The sequence below is a fragment of the Hordeum vulgare genome, chromosome 4H (assembly GCF_904849725.1).
Source record: "Hordeum vulgare subsp. vulgare chromosome 4H, MorexV3_pseudomolecules_assembly, whole genome shotgun sequence".
Classification (NCBI taxonomy): domain Eukaryota; kingdom Viridiplantae; phylum Streptophyta; class Magnoliopsida; order Poales; family Poaceae; genus Hordeum; species Hordeum vulgare.
The window spans coordinates 245,848,586-245,866,638 of record NC_058521.1 but is presented as its reverse complement, the minus strand read 5'-3'; positions in this window follow the sequence as shown (position 1 = coordinate 245,866,638).

Here is an 18,053-nt window from a genome sequence, read left to right as displayed (position 1 = left end):
GCTCTAAAGTGAAATCTGATTGCACCAATGGATTCCTGGGATGAATCTACCCCAAAATCATATATAATACATGGGTACTTGCATGTAACATCAAGGCACAAAACTAGCTCGAAAAATACCACCTAGAATCCAATATGCTATATATGAATAACATCACATGTAAACTAACACATATTGTAACATCTACACCTACACATGCACACACACAAGACCTAGTCACAACACCACCACTCCATAGTGGCAAGCATGAGAGGTTAGGCCCTCATGCAGAAGTGCATATGCACCCATGCACACACATACACCTACATGAGCACACACACACATACATGTGCTCACACACACTCAAGTGCATACACTCACACAAGTACTACAAGAATAAGTGCAACATGAGAGGCTAGGCCCTCTTGCACATGTGCATGTGCAACCTCATGCACACACACACACTCACATGTACATACACACACTCATGTGCACATACACACTCTCATACACATACACATGCACTCTAGGCCCTAAAAGAAATAAAACATCCCCTGGTTTTGTTATAAGAAACAAAACAACATTACTTGCAGCAAACGAAAAGAAAAAGGAAAAAACAATACAAGGAAAGCAAAAATGGGGAGGCCCTGGGTTCGAACCCACAACCTCCCGCGACACTGCTCCACTCATGCACCACTGGGCTATCGCGGTTTAGCTGCACTATCAGAGGGGTAAACCCTCTTATGCAGTCTCTGCCAGGCATCGACAGCAAAGGGGAAAAACCCCAGATTAAAAGGGGGGGGCGCTGGGTCTCGAACCCGAGACCTGCCCGATGCGCGCGTGGGAACGAAGCCAGCTGAGCTGGTGCGGTTCTACTGGCACAGAGGGGAACCCACACCAGGTAAGCACGAAAAGGCGGGGCCTTGCTCTGCTTTGCAGAGAGGCGCCGGTGATGAAGTTCTCTGGTGCACAAGCACGCCGACAGAATGCTACACGCAGAGAGGGGAAGAGAGGGGAAGCTGCGCCTCACCTAGGGTGCAGAGGAGAGGGAGCTCACGCGTGGAGTGGTATATGAGTTCGGTGACGGGGCGCAGAAGGTGACCGCCATAGTGGAGGAAGAAGGTGTCATCAGTGCCGTTGATGTATCTGCTCCCGTCGCATGATCTCTTCGGGAATGGAACTCCCGCGACCTCCACATGCTCCTGGTCCGGTCGGTGAAGAAGACGAGGCGCAGATCCGCCGGCGACGAGCTCAACAGGAGCTAACCATGGCGGTGGAGCTGCTCGGGAGCGCCCCCGACGGCGCCAGAGAGGAGAGGAGGGGGGAAAATGGAACCCTAGGGGAAGGAGAAGACGCCGGCTGCTATATATGGCCTCGGGGGTCGAGCTCCAAGCCGCAAGATTGAGGGAGGAGGAGATCGGCGGCTATGCTTCGGTCGTACAGGGTGACGACAGCGAGGAGGTAGACGGTCGTGCTACGGGCCGCGTGCGAAAGGAGGGAGGAGAGGCGGCCCAGGAAAGAAAAGAGGGAGCCAGCCCACCTGGGCGCCTGTTAAATAGAGAAGAAAAATAAAAAGGGTTTTCTATTTTCCAATAAACCAAACAAAGCAAAAATACCCAGAGTATCACAGGGTATTAAAAATAAAAATAGGAACACTTGGGGCATGAGGGAATTATGCCCTATTTAAATAAAATACCAAACTGATTTTTGGAGCAACTAAATTATATTCAAAACAAGATTTAATATGCTGTTTTGTTAATAAAAACCCTATATGACTTAAGTTTAAAACCCCAAGACAATACCCCTACAAGCACAAGATAAAACACTAAATGATCAACATTTTTAAAACATGTTCTAGCAAGGTTTGATACACAAGTTAACTAAATACAAAGGGGGAGAAGGTTTTGACATAGATTGGAAGCAAAGTTCTGTGACGCATAGTTTGGACACCTCCACATCATCACACACCACCACAAGCAAGCTAGCAACCAACAAGAATGAAACTACTAGCATAACCAGTGAGAATGCAAAACAAATGAACTGGATGATGGCATGATGCAAAGATGATGACATGAAATGACCACATGAAATGATGACTTTATAACAACCACAACATAGTTCCACAAAAGGAAAGGATCCCAAAATGGAAAGGATTACATCTGGGGCATTACAAATATGCACCTACAACCAAGAAGATTCCTACGAAGGAGGATGGGACCGACACTTTCACCATAAGTGTCTCCCTTTTGAGCAAATAGGAAAGCGCGCTCATCACTATCCTACGGGAGAATGTTGATGTATTTGCGTGGTGTCCATTTTACATCCCTGGTGTTCCCATGGAAGTGATTGAGCACCACCTTGTCGTCTGCACAAATGCAAAACCCGTCAAGCAGAAGGTCAGGAAAGAATCTTTGAAGCGCCAAGAGTTCATAGCCCAAGAAATCCAAAAATTAGAAGCTACAAGATTTGTTAGAGGAGTACTGCACCCCACAAGGTTTGCTAATATACTGGTGGTTCGTAAGGCTAATGGGAACGGAGGCTATGCATTGATTCCACAAACATCAATAAAGCTTTCCCAAAAGATCCTTTTCCATTACTACGAATCACCAGATTGTACTCCACTGTTGGCTGCGACCTCCTCTCTTTCCTTGATGCCTACTCTAGTTACCACCAGATCTTTATGGCTCGGGATGGCGAGGAGAAAACCGCATTTATCACTCCATGTGGTACATATTGCTTTGTGTGTATGCCTTTTGGAGTGGAAAGTGTTGGAGCCACATTTCAGAGAGCGGTACAAGCTGGTTTTGGATCACAAATGCATCAGTTTACAAGGATGACATTGTGCTCAAACCAAGTTCTGAATCTCATTCAAGATTTATAAGAAACATTTGCAAACTTGTGTAGAATCAACTTATATCTCAAACCTGACAAGTGTGTGTTTGGTGTTGCATCCGACAAGCTTCTCGACTTCTTTATATCTCAATGCGGGATTGAAGAAAATTCCCATAAGATCAATGCATTGCGCAAATAGAAGCATCGAAGCACATGAAGGACATATAACATCTTGCCGGCTGTGTTGCTACCCTGAACCAATCGATTTCGAAGTCAACTAAGCGCGCTTTATCATTTTTCAAAATTTTGAAAAAGCCTGGTCCTATGAAATGGACCCTAGAAGCAAAGGTCGCACTCAAAGACTTGAAGAAGTACCTCTCTTATCCATCTGTGCTAGTTGCGCCTAAACCAGAAGAGTGGTTGTTGGTTTACTTAGCAGCGACGAATCAAGTGGCAAGTGTTGCACTAGTTGCCGAAAGGGAAGTTGAGGAGGAAATGTGAGAAGTAATATAGCTAGGCATCGACAAGCTGGAATCTTCTCTAGCAGCAACGGGTGCCGAGCAGCCTGAATGAATACAAGAAAATGAAACAATGCAACAACAAGATGTGCCCAAGATGAAGATGGTGCATCACACAATTTACTTTGTCATCTCTCTATTACATGGAGCCAGGCCAAGATACTCTAGGGTATAGAAATTCCTTTTCGGCCTACTCATTGCCTCACGGAAGTTGTGCCACTACTTTAAAGCACATCCAACCACCATTGTCACTTCCTTTGCACTCCACCTCATCTTGATAAATCCAGAAGCCACCGACAGGATAGTGGAGTGGGTGTTGGAGCTGTCAAGTTTTGATTTAAATTTTGAAAGCACTTGAACAATTCAAAGTAGATCCTTGGCAAAGTTAACTATAGAATGGACACCAACACACGATGAAGAAGTACATGAAACGTCTCTCCCCGACAAGGAAGATACTAGCGACTGGGTTATGTACTTCGATGGTGCTTTCACACTCAAGGGTACCGGTGCCTGTGTGCTGCTTGTCGCATCCATCAGAGAGTATTTCAAGTGTGTTATTCAGATGCATTTTACCAGGGAGAAGGCCACTAGGAACACTGCTGAGTAGAAGGACTGCTTGCCTGTGTCTGGATAGTAGTTGACCTTGGAATCAGGAAGTTGATAATTAGAGGCGAGTCACAACTTGTTGTTAGGAAGATCAACAAAAAGTACCAGAGCCCGTTGATGGAAGAATATGCTAATGAAGTGAGGAAGTTGGAGCAACACTTTGACGATCTACAAATGGAGCATGTTCCTCATGCCCAAAACAACATTGTTAACGACCCGTCGAAGTGTCCCGCTAAGAAATTACGTGTGGAACCAGGAAATTTTGTGCAACACCTTACTCAACCATTAGTCACACCATCAAAGCGGCCAACAAAGAGACGAAAAGCCAACATCAACAACTATTTTCTAGCAGAACTACTAGTAGACGTTGGGAAGCTAGAGGTCGGTGATGACTGATATTTTTGCACTCATTTCACCTATGTTTAAACCAAGGTATTTCATTTAACAAGAGATATTCACTCTGATATTGAAACTAATGACTAATGAATGCAAAAGATTCCACATAACATTTTTTGATGGGTTTCCATGGGAAATGGGCTAAAAGGGAAGAAATTGTGTGTGGAAATGGAAATGAAGAAAAATGGAGGAAGCAAGAATCAACAAGAGGCGTTTCTACAGAGATATAGCAAAAGAACGTGTTCCGTAGGGGCACACACGCCCGTAAGAGCACCTTCTTGGCATGGATTCCGTGGCAGATTATCTACCTAAACAACTTTTATAAAGGGACGCCCGTCAAAATGTCAATAGGACGACCAACATAGAAGCCAAAATCTCTTCATCATCATCTTCATCCACAAACCCTAGCCGCCGCCATTTCCATCTCCATAGACATCTCCACACCATAGTGCTCTTATATCTAGTTCATACTTGTGATCATGCATCGCAGACAACATCCATTGTAAGACATATTGCAACCAATCAATATCATGATGTGTTCACCAATGATTTCTTCTCGCGATGTGATCTCCATGTGTGAGTAGTTAGGTAAGGTATGGGTTAAGTCATGAGCCTTAGAACCCAATGTATTTGTTGAGGGGATTGTCGTGTGAATGATCCTAACAATAGTACCTAGGGGTACGAACAAAGGGACGAAGTCTAACTAGGCGCAATAGATGCACTCGGATTTACGAGTTCAGGCCCCACTCAGAAGTGGTAACAACCCTATGTCTCGAGCCCTAAGGCTGGTGTTTTCTTATGGGGGGTGTAAAAGATTACAAGTGCTTAACCCTTGAGCCGGAGCTCGAGAGTGGCTTATATAGTAGCTGCCACGACCGACCGAGCTTCATTACAAGGCAATTAATGGTAATAAAGAGGGGAGTTACTAGAAACATCAGCTTTAACCCTTTGCGTTGCTGGTAACGTGAGTCTTCACTCCACTTCGTGTGGTGGATTAAGTCCTTAGCCGTTGCTGCCTCTTTGGTGCCTTCACCGTGCCGTGGTCCGAGTGACAGGATGCGTCCGACTGACACAAGGTGGTCTGAGTGACTCCGAGTAGGCAGAGTGACGGTTGTTGATCTGAGTGAGGTCGAGGCTGCAATGATGATTTTAAGGCCACTCATGTTCGTAAGGGATCCTAGGTGGGCCTAAGGAAGCAGGTCCGTAGGCCTACCCCTAATGTACAACCCCATTAGTAGCCCCGAATCGGTGAGGTTTTGCAGACCGAGTGAATGACTTCCTTCGATATCTTAGGTGTCTTGGAAATTCTTGGGCTATAGCATGGAGCTGGGTCATTCGGGCTTTCGGCAAACCTCCACGGATTCAAGAGTAACGAATTCCGACTGTCCAGTCATACGGGTATGGGCGCAGTCGGCGGTGAAGGACTATCTTTCAAGAAGACAGATTCCTTGAATTGGGCGTACCAGAGTTCGGAACTCCGTGAGCTCAATCGGAGAGAGAGGGTGGATCTCCGCATGTATTGGGGGAAGGACGATCGAGACATCCTCACTGCTTTGCCGAGTGATCGGGGTCCCGTAGGGAACGAGCGAAAAGATCATTCGACTCACCACGTCATGCACCGTGGATACGAGATCCATTCGGGATATGAGGTGGGGCGGATTTTTTTTTTGAATCAAGGGAACGCGCGCGCAGGCGGCAGTTTTGGTGACGATGCGGGTAGTGGAAGTAGTGGGGCGACGCCCCGATTTCTGCGCGTGTAATGTCACCGTCACGCTACAGTGTGCGTGATCCCCGGGATACTGTAGATCCTCCTTGTTGTTAGGGCATATTAATGCCTAAGTAATTTGGGTGATTGATGACAGTACCTTAATGGACTAATCGTGTGCATTAAGCATTTCAGATAATACATGACAAAGGCACAAGACGATTCGGCACCCTCCATGGAATAGAAGCACGATGTCTTCTACGATTCTCTTTGGTGGTTTTCGAATCATAGGAATGCCGTACTATTAAGAGGGCATCCGCATTGGGAAGGTTTGGGTGGAATCAATCTTGCACGCACACACTTTTTCTCCATCCCCTTTCCCATGCAACTTTGGAGCTTTTCCCATCTCTCGTTTTTCTCCTCTTGCAAAAAGGTCACCTAGCGGTAGTACCGCTAGAGCTCGCGGTAGTACCGCTAGAGCGAGCTGTAGAGGTACTACTGCTAGGTGACCTTTTTGCAAGAGGATGATGAGGGAGGACCCCATGGGCAACCCGAGGCCATGGGCTTGACTTCGGTCACAAGGGACGACTTGAATGCGGCTATGGCCCACCTTAAGACGTCCTTGACGAACGAAGTCAAGACCATGCTTAAAGAGTTAATTGAGGGAATTAAAAGTTCTCCCGAACCGGCGTTGGTGGTTAAACCCGCCAACACTGATTCGGAGGCCAATTCCTCTAGGGAAGCGGCTAAAGGTATGCAACCCTCTTCGCCTCTCGAAAATAATGGGACTCGAACCTATGTCTCACTTCCACCTCCCATGGTCTATGGAGGACCAGTTCCTACACCGCGCCTTAACCCTGTTGGTCCTCCGCCTAAGCTTGTTAACGGTGATTTTGCTAACTGGTTGTTTTCTATCAAGTCTCATTTGAATCACAACTCAACGATTTTTTTGGAGAATCATCGAGCAAGGCTACTATCCTCATGACCCAAGCAACCTCACTCCAAGAGAAGAAGCGGATAATCAATATAACCACTTCGCATTGTTTATTATCTAGTCCGCAGTACCTCCTGAAGATCTTCCTCACTTGCGCCCCTTCACTCAGGCTAAGGACTGTTGGGAGCACATTATGGTGTTGTACAAGGGAAGCTCAAGAATTCAATGGTCCAACTATGAAGTGGTGCTTGATATGGCCGATGAGTTTGTGATGAAGGAAGATGAGGACCCTCGTGATCTCTATCGAAGGGTGACTGCTATTGCTGTTGCTCTCAAGGATCATGGGAGCAAGGATGTGGATGACACATGGATCAAGCGCAAGTTTCTCAAGGCCATCATGCCATTCAACAAAGCCGTGTCATCAGTCATTCGCCAACGACCAGATTTCCACTCCTTGTCTTCCAGTGAGGTGTTGGATGAATTCATTGCAATGTCAATCATGAACGAGACCGCTGACAATGCACTTGCTCGGGTTCGGTCAAAGACATCTTAACCCAACCTTGCTTTAAAGGCAAAGGCTGCTTCTGAAGAAGAACAAGAGAATGAGGAAGAGGAGAGCTGCCCTGAAGACACTAAGTATGCTTATCACGAGCACATGGCTCTTGCGTCAAGGCAATTCCGGAGCAACAAGAGGAACTCAAGACCCAACTTCTCCAAGAACAACTCAAGTGGGTTCAAATCCAAGCAACATGTGAGGACATGCTATAACCGCGGTAATGTGAGTCACTTCGTGGCAGAATGTCCCTATGAGAAGAGGGGAGACAACGGGGGCAAGCTCATTTGCAAAGACAAAACCAAGTCATTCCCAAACAAGAACAACTTTGTCAAGAAACCCCACCCAAAGGGTATGGTGGCACTTGAAGAGTACCCCTCCGATGATGATGACGAGGAAGATATGGTGGCAACTGCAACTGTCGCCATTGCCACCCCTTCTCCCAAGAATGTGTCTCTCTTCAACGCCCCCAACGATAACCACATCAACATCGCCAAGTGCGTCATGGCCAAAGGTATCGACCAGGTAACACCCATCATTAAGACCAACATCACTACTGCTCCTTCATTGTTGAATTGTGTTGATGATAGTGATGTTGTGGAACTTAATGAGCATGATCTTGACAAATTTCTGTGTACAATCAAAGGAGAACCCAAGAAGAACTTTGTTTCTCTTTTGGAACAACTGGGTGAGGCTAGTGACCTCATCGAGTCTCATGAGGAGACCATCTCCGAGCTGCAAGTACATAGTCATGACTATGCCGATGAGATTGCTGAATTATCTATTGCACTAGAAAAGGAGCGCACTCTTCGTTTGGCTCTTGAGGAGTCATACAACGATGACTGTGCTAAATTGCAAAAGGAACTAGATCATGCTATTGTTCTTACTCGTGTGCTTAAGTCTGAAAAGGATACACTTGGGGTTGGCCATGACAGACTCAAAGTGGAGTTTGACACACTTGACAAGGCTCACAAGGTCTTGAAAGGTGCTCATTTCTCCCTGAAAGAGTCTCATGATCAACTCCAAGCAAAGCTTACCAAGGAGATCTCTATTTGTCCTCCTTTCGTTATAATTGATAATGCTTGTACAACTAACCCTTGTTGTGAGCATGTACATCTTGTGGAGGAAAATGCCAAGTTGAAGGATCAACTTGAGAAGGGCCTTGTGTCATGCATCCAAGGCGAGAAGAACCTGAACGACCTCTTGAGCAATCAAAAGGGTGTTGTAGGAAAGGAGGGACTTGGACTTACATCCAAGTCGAAAAGAAAAAGGGAGAACAGAAACAAACGATCCCCTACCCTCATGGACATCTTTGTCAGAGATGGCGAAGGGACTCAGGAAGAGAACATGAACAAGGTGGAGAATGGTAGTGTCCAGAAGGGCAAAACAATTCCTACCAACACAGCCGGCAAACTCAATCCGTCCTATGTTTTATGTCGTGCTGGTGATGGGCATGTTTATGTCAGATTTGTTGGTTCTTACTATGAGACCATTGAATGAGCTATTTGGGTTCCTAAGACCCTTGTCTCTAACATTAAAGGACCCATTCAAAAATGGGTACCTAAAACCAAGCCTTGATTTATTGCAGGAGTTTGCTTCCGGTGGGGTGTCATGGTTGCTCGATAGTGGAGCAACAAATCATATGACCGGAAGCAAGGACTTAGTGGTGGATGTGCATCCTTCCCCATCTATGCCCACCCGTGTCCAATTCGCCGATGCATCATCGTCAAAGGTATTGGGATTTGGTAAGGTGGTCATCTCTCAAGAGTTATCTATTGAGAAGGTCATGCTTGTTGAGTCCCTTGCTTACAATTTACTTTCGGTTCGTCAACTTGCAATTATGGGCTTTTCCACATTCTTTAATCTTGATACCGTGGTCCTTTTGTGGAGCAAGACTCTTAAAGTAGCCTATGTTGGATATGTCGAAAATGGTCTCTATGTGGTGAACTTTTCAAAGCGACCCACTAAGACTGTGACTTGTCTAATGGCTAAAGTTGATGTGGGCTGGCTTTGGCATCGCCGACTAGCTCATGGCAATATGAGATCTTTGCAAAGTATCCTCAAAGGGGACCATATTCATGGACTAACAAATGTGATTTTTCCCAGAGATCGTGCTTGAGTGCCTGCATTGAAGGGAAGATTCATGAAACTAGTCATCGTCCAACGACTCTCATTTACACTAAGAGGCCGTTGGAGCTCCTTCATATGGATCTCTTCGGTCCTCCATCATTTGATAGTCTTGGGGGCAGAAAGTACTTCTTGGTGATTGTTGATGACAACTCAAGATACACCTGGGTATATTTCTTCAAGAGGAAGAGTGAGACTCAACAAACTGTCATCAACTTTGCTAATGAAGCTCAACGTCAACATGAAGCAAAGATTTTGATGATTAGAAGTGACAACGACACCGAGTTCAAGAACTACACCTTGGATGAGTTTCTAGGTGATGAGGGAATAAAACATCAATATTCAGCACCATACACCCCTCAACAAAATGGTGTGGCGGAAAGGAAGAACCGGACGTTGATGGACGCGGCAAGAACAATGATGGCGGAATTCAAATCTCCATATAACTTTTGGGCCGAAGCCATCAACACAACATGTCATGCATCCAATTGGCTCTATATCCGCAAAGGCTTGAACAAGACCCCATGTGAGATACTCACCGGAAACAAACCCAATCTCAAGTGCTTCCGGGTATTCGGGTGTAAGTGTTTCATTCTCAAGAAAGGTGCACGTTTAGCTGAATTTGATTCTAGAGCTCAAGATGGCATCTTTGTTGGTTATGCTACAAACTCTCATGCTTACCGTGCCCTCAACAAGTCCACCAGGATCATTGAGGAAACATGTAATGTGGAGTTTGATGAAAATAAGGGCTCCCAAGTGGAGCAAAGTTGTCTCTGTGATGTAGGTGATGAAATTCCTCCCCAAGCCATAAGAAGAATGGGGATTGGTCAAATACTCCCCATTGAGGAACCCCTTGTGGCCGAAGGAGAAGGACAATGCTCTACTCAAGTGGAGCCATCATCCTCACAAGCCCCACACGCTTCCGATGAACAAAGAGAAAACCCTCAACCAGTTGAACAAGCTCAAGGACAAGATCAATTGCTGAAATATGGTGATGTGCCCCATGATGTCCAAGTGCTCACACAAGGTTCCGAATCTTCTCAAGATCAAGTTCAAGTGCAACTACAAGATCCAGACCAAATAGAAGCACAAGATCAAGATCAAGAGCAACCACAAGATCAAGGACAAACCAGTGAGCCTGCTCAAGTCGAAAATCAAGTTGATCAGGATGCTGTCTCTCAATTCCCTTCTGCAACACCTAAGAGGGCTACTGGTGCCAAGGGAGGATCAAAACGCAAGGCCAAGCAAAGTAATCAAGTCGATGCTCCCCAGTTATCCAATGCAAAACTCTTGGGGCGTCGCGCAACCAAGATTGCAAACAAGCTGAGAGTCAAGTCACATCTTATGAAGAATGTGCTTGGTAGTTTGAAAAGGGGAGTATCCACTCGTCAACAAATTTGGAATTATTGTGAGCATCACGCGTTTGTTTCGTATTGTGAACCTCAACAGGTACAGGAAGTGCTCGATGATGAGGATTGGCTTATGGCCATGCATGAAGAACTCAACAACTTCGAGCGTAATCAAGTCTGGAATTTAGTGCCAAGACCTAAGGAGGAACATAATGTCATCGAGACCAAATGGATCTTCGAAAACAAGCAAGATGCCAATGGGATTGTGGTTCGAAACAAGGCAAGATTGGTGGCTCAAGGCTACTCCCAAGTCAAGGGTATCGACTACGGTGAAAGCTTTGCCCCTATTGCTCGTCTAGAATCTATTCACATGCTGCTTGCATTTGCTTCTCATCATAATTTCAAATTACAACAAATGGATGTGAAAAGTGCTTTTCTTAATGGTCCTTTAAATGAGTTGATCTATGTCAAACAACCCCCGGGGTTCGAACATCCCAAGCTCCCCAATCATGCGTACAAGCTTAATAAGGCACTATATGGCCTTAAACAAGCCCCACGTGCATGGTATGAGTACCTTACTGAGTTGTTACAAGATCATGGGTTTGAAATTGGGAAGATAGATCCCACTATTTTTACCAAGAAGGTCAAAGGGGATTTGTTCATATGCCAACTATATGTTGATGATATCATTTTTGGTTCCCCTAACGAATCTTTCAATGAAGAATTTGCTGCACTAATGACCGAGAAATTTGAGATGTCTATGATGGGTGAGTTGAAGTTCTTCCTCGAGTTCGAGATTAAACAAGGCTTAGAAGGGACCTTCATCAAACAAGCCAAGTACACTCAAGACATGCTTAAGAGGTTCGAGCTAGAGGATGTCAAGCCGGTCAAGTTTCCCATGCCAACAAGATGCAAGCTTGACAGTGATCCCAATGGTAAAGCAGTGGATCAAAAGGTATCACTCCATGATTGGATCCCTTCTTTACCTTTGTGCATCTAGACCGGATATGATGTTGAGTGTAGGGATCTGTGCACGGTTTCAATCTGCACCAAAAGAAAGCCATTATATGGCTATTAAGCGAATCTTTTGATATTTGGCTCATACCCCAAACTTTGGTCTATGGTATCCCAAAGTAGCAAACTTCAACCTAGTGGGCTATTTTGACTCAGATTGGGCGGGAGACTGTGTGGAGAGGAAGTCAACTTCTGGAGGATGTCAATTCCTTGGTCGTTCACCGGTAAGTTGGTCTTCAAAGAAGCAGAATTGTGTCTCACTATCTTCCACCGTAGCTGAGTATGTGGCAGCTGCAGGTTGTTCTGCACAGTTGCTATGGATGAGGCAAACTTTAAAGGATTACGGTGTCACTTGTGACAAAGTGCCTCTTCTATGTGACAATCAAAGTGCTATCAAGATTTCCTCAATCTGATGCAACATAGCAAGACCAAGCACATTGATATTCACCATCACTTCATTCGTGAACATATCAAGCGAGGTGATATTGAAGTTCACTTCATCAACACTGAAGAGCAACTTGCAGATATTTTCACTAAGCCCCTAGATGAAGCAAGGTTCTGGGATTTAAGGCATGAGCTAAATATCATTGATTCAAGTAATGTGGATTGAAACTGGGTACTTTACACCTCACTCTGCATTACATCTTGTTCTAGGTGTAGGCATGGACATAGGGGGAGTGTTGTTCTCTCAATGAACTTTCCCTCCCCCATTATGCATAAATCGATCAAGTCTTTCACTTTGGCCATTATTAAATGGCACTTGTGCTTCAAAGACGAGCGTTGGTCATGAACCCAAGGATAATTCTTCGCGGTGTCATACCTTTGTCTCAAACATAGGTGGCTTCGGCCACAGCCCCCACCTTTCTCTCGTGTTGAAGAAAGGATACAAAATGACTAGTCCGTATATCTTTCTGGTGTTACCTTTTTGTCTACACTGACTAGTCATTGCCCACATCATTTCCATGAAGTCCTATGTCTCGTTGTGCTTTTTGGAGCGGTACTACCGCCAGGGGTAGCGGTACTACCGCCAGGACCCCAGCGGTATTACCGCCAGGGGTAGAGGTACTACCGCCAGGACCCCAATGGTACTACCGCCAGGACCCCAGCCTATCGTGTCTTGACTAGGGCTTTTTAGGGCTGTCTCAAGGGGGAGCGGTAGTACCGCCAGGACGGTGGTACTACCGCTAGGACCCCAGCGGTACTACCGCCAGGGCAGCGGTACTACCACTATGACCCATCGGTACTACCGCTACGCCCATACCCCTTGGACTATATAAAGGGAGGGGGAGCAGTTTTTCTTTCCCCACTTCTTCTTCTTCGTGGCTCTCTCTCCCTCTACACCAGATCCCCCCGTTTAGATCTCTCTTTGATGAGCCCCTCCTCTCCTTTCAGTTGGAGGGTTTTCTCCCCTTCCCCTTCCTCTGTCAAGTGCTATGGACTCCGGTAAAGCTCCTCCCCTTCTTCTCTTGGTTGGTGTGTTTGTTTCTAGGGTTAGGAGCTTGTTGATTTGGATCCATGGATATGCTTTGTGCTTAGTTTTTGGAGGGAATGAGGGAGATATCGTAGGGGATTTTAGGTCTAATGTTCTTCATTGCAAATATTTTGACATGCCCTAGTTCTCCATGTTTTAGATCTAGTAGCTCTTATCATACATCTCATGGATTTGATCTAACACTAGGATCCCATTGACTAGGCTTGTCTTCATCTAGATGATCTCGAGTTCCACATATTTTAGGGCTATGGTGATTCTTGTGATGAGTTTATTTATTAGTTGTGGATCTATTGAAACAAATCTAGTATTTTTAGTTGGTTCGAATATGTCCAGATCTGAAAGTCAACCCCCTCGCGGTACTACCGCCAGGACCCCGAGCGGTACTACCGCCAGCCTGGCGGTACTACCGCCAGGACCCCGAGCGGTACTACCGCCAGGGGGAGCGGTACTACCACCAGGAGGGTATTTTTTTAATTTTATTTTGATTTCCCTTGGAAATATGTGTTTCTTCTTATGATTTTTTAACATTATCATGACTCCTTTTGTCGCTCTTTTTGGTGTGTGTGTGTCTTGTGTGTCACAGGTGGTTCTCGTCGCTCGAATCCTGCACGTAACACCCAATCAAAGCAGTACCGCAATCGAGAGGCTCGAGAAGGTTCCGCAACTTCCAGTCTGAACCATAAAAAGAAGTCCTTCAAGAAGACTGCCACCAAGTCCAAAGGGGTCAACATTCACACTATGCCCCCTAAGGAATTTCTGGCACTCCGCACCCGTGATCCCTATGGTGATGACAAGGTTCAGCTTAGGGGCGTCGATCATGTTTGGTCACGGGAACAGGCAATGATCTATCGTGACATCATCGTGCCCTTCAAGAAGATCTATGTCCCAGTGCCGTGGATCGACCTCGCTCACCTTCGACGGCATCCGGACTACTTTGGTGAGGCTCTCTCCTTGATTGACAAGCTTGGCCTTAAAGATATCATCACCTTCAGACATGACTTCGATCCATATGTTGTGGCCCATTTTGATGTCACTGTTCACTTTCAACCTGATGACGAGCGCACCATGACCTGGATGACCGGTAGTCAGAAGCAGACTGGTACCTGGACGGAGTTCATGCAGCTCCTAAACGTCGACTTCCAGGGGCAAGAAAATGTTCTTGGGATGTGTCCTCATGCTCCAGCTTCGTCTACTTCCACCCCCAAGGACAGGCTACAACAACTCTACATAAAAAAAGGTGTGCTCCCCATGCGTCTGGATATCATTTATCGGATCTTCCGCAACACCCTGTTCCCTCGTATTGGCAACAAGGACGAGGTGCATGGTCATCTGGCTGAGATGCTTTTGCTGTGGGAGGAGGCAAGGACTAAGGACAGTGCGCCTCTCGACATATCTGATGTGATGTTTCATGAGCTCTGGAATTGCATCATGAACTGTAAGGTTCCCATCTACGGGCCTTACCTGTTTGCCTATATTCAGAAGAAGTGGAAATATACCTATCTGTTAGATCCCCTCCCTATTCAAGCTGACTATTTTGTGCATGATCCTATCAAGCTGCGTGTAAAGGACAAATGGGCCAACCCCTCAACTTCTTCTCAGCCCATGGATACGGACACACAGACTGCTGCTGGAGGAGGACCTTCTTCGCATACCCGCTCTTCTGCTATGCCATCTTGGGTTGTGAAGCTGAAGGATCAGATGAAGACTCTCTTTTGTATGCAGGCCAAGGGGCAATATCAGTCTCATGTGGCCCAGAAGGAGAACCGTCAGAGGCACAAGTGTGTCTTAAGGACACTTGATGTGGCAATGTCAAGCGGCTCAGAGGACGACATCACTCCAGAGACTGACTAGATGAGGGCTCAAGGTTACCAGTGGACTGGATCTGATGCTGAGGAGGAGATTTCTGAGGAGGACATTGAGGAGGAGCAGGACGAGCAGGATCCGGATGCCACTGATGAGTCTGGGGATGAGGAGTGACCACCTGTCTCGTAGGTGTGCCCCTTTTTGGTGTCTTGGTGCCAAAGGGGGAGAGAGTCTAGGAGTTGGATTTGCTTGCTTTATCTTTATCGTGTTTGCTTTGAACTTGGTTTGTTCGTATTTGCGTGTGATATGAGACTTGTTTTTATTGTGAGACCTATTTTAATCATATGTTGTGAGTCATATGCTCTTCAATTATGTCTATTAAATTATCTTTATGTTCACATGCTTTCTACTGTGCAAATCCGGTATTGTCATCAATCCACCAAAAAGGGGGAGATTGTTAGGGCATATTTATGCCTAAGTAATTTTGGTGATTGATGACAGTACCTTAATGGACTAATCGTGTGCATTAAGCATTTCAGATAATACATGACAAAGGCACAAGACGATTCGGCACCCTTCGTGGAATAGAAGCACGGTGTCTTCTACGATTCTCTTTGGTGGTTTTTGAGTCATAGGAACGCTGTACTATTAAGAGAGGATCCACATTGGGAAGGTTTGGGTGGAATCAATCTTGCATGCACACACTTTTTCTCCATCCCCTTTCCCATGCAACTTTGGAGCTTTTCGCATCTTTGTTTTTTCTCCTCTTGCAAAAAGGTCACCTAGCTGTAGTACCGCTAGCCCAAGCGGTAGTACAGCTGGCCCTAGCGGTAGTACCGCTGGCCCTAGCAGTAGTACCGCTAGAGCTGCGGTAGTACCACTCGCCTAGCGGTAGTACCGCCCCTGGTGAGCGGTAGTACCACTCCAGGACTTTAGTACCGTCATCCTTGCGGCTGTACTTCGTCGGACTTTTTGTGAAGACTTTCTTGGTGGTGGTTTGCCCGATAGTATCTTTGCGCTACCATGGGCTCAGCGGTAGTACCGCTGCAGCCAGCGATAGTACCGCTGGAGGGTCAGCGGTAGTACCGCTGCAGCTAGCGGTAGTACCGCTGGAGTGCTAGCGGTAGTACCGCTGCAGCCAGTGGTAGTACCGCTGGGCTCGTGCTGTGAGTGGGAAAACGGTTGGATTCCCCCGCTATATAAAGGGTTCTTCTTGCTCAAGAACCCTACCTTTTACCCTCCCAAGCTCCATTGTTGCTCCTTAAGCTCAAAAGTGCCCGATCTCTCTCCCTAGCCAATCAAGCTTGTTGATTTCCTAGGGATTCGTTGAGAAGGCCTAGATCTACCCTTCCAGCAAGAGAAAATTGATTCCCCCCACTAATCCCTTGCGGATTTTGATACTCTTGGGTGTTTGAGCACCCTAGACGGTTGAGGTCACCTTGGAGCCACATTCCATTGTGGTGAAGCTCCGTGGTCTTGTTGGGAGCCTCCAAGCTTTGTGTGGAGTTTGCCCCAACCTTGTTTGTAAAGGTTCGGTCGTCGCCTTGAAGAGCACCTGTAGTGGAATCATGACACCTTGCATTGTGTGAGGGCGTGAGGAGAATACGGTGGCCCTAGTGGCTTATTGGGGAGCATTGTGCCTCCACACTGCTCCAACGGAGACGTACTTCCTATCAAAGGGAAGGAACTTCGATAACACATCCTTGTCTTCATTGGTTCCACTCGTGGTTATCTCTAATCTTTACATTGTGTATGTTTTTGTTGTAGACTATCTTTTACTTGCCTTAGTGATTATAGTTGGTAGCATCATATAGGTTCATCACCTAGTTTTCATTTTAGAGAACCTTTATGTTGCTAACCCTAACTTGTTAAGAATTAGTAAAAAGTGGTCATTGCCTATTCACCCCCCCTCTAGTCAACCATATCGATCCTTTCACTTGTACTAGAGATGTGCTCGATGGGGGTCCTGCCGTTGGGTATTTAAGGCCCAAAACGGAGGAAAGAGAGAAGGAACCGCGTCCTAAGACTAGATTCTTCGTGTCCCCGCTTCCGCCACTTGCCACCAAAGACAAGAATCGCCGACTGTCTCCGTCGATATCCAGCTCCCACTTCTCTGCCGCCAACCATGGTGAAGGGAGCGACGTCGAAGGACGAGCGGACCAAGAGGGGGTCGCGTGGATCCTCCTCGAGTGCCAAAACGCTTCCGCAGGGGTGCATCCAGGGCGACTGGATGCCATCCCGTGTCAAGGAGGCACGATTGTTGGAGTTGGAGGGCGAAGGCTTGATAGCCCAGGGGAGCTGGCGACTGCTTGAGCACGGCGAGATCGAGCCGGCATGCCACAACGACGAGAGGGTGCTCTTCGTCACTCCCATAGAGCGAGGTTTCTCTACCTCCGCATCCTTTCTTCCGAGCATTCCTTGCTTACTTCGGGGCTCACCTCCACCATTTCCCTCCCAATGTTGTTTCATATCTGGCCGCAGTTGTGTCATTGTGCGAGAACTTCCTTGGATGTTATCCGCATTGGGGCTTGTTCAAGCGCTTGTTCATGTGTCGAGTGATGACCGTGAAGAAGTGTCCTTCCTCACGGGGAAAGACCAATGCAGTACAACATTGCGGTGGCTTAGGCATTCATCTTAGGGGCAAAAGTAGCTTTCCCAAGATGAGCTTTCTGGACTCGGTGAAGAACTGGCAGGACTCTTGGTTTTACTGCCGAGATGTCTCAGTCGGCAAGGGTCAGTTGGGCC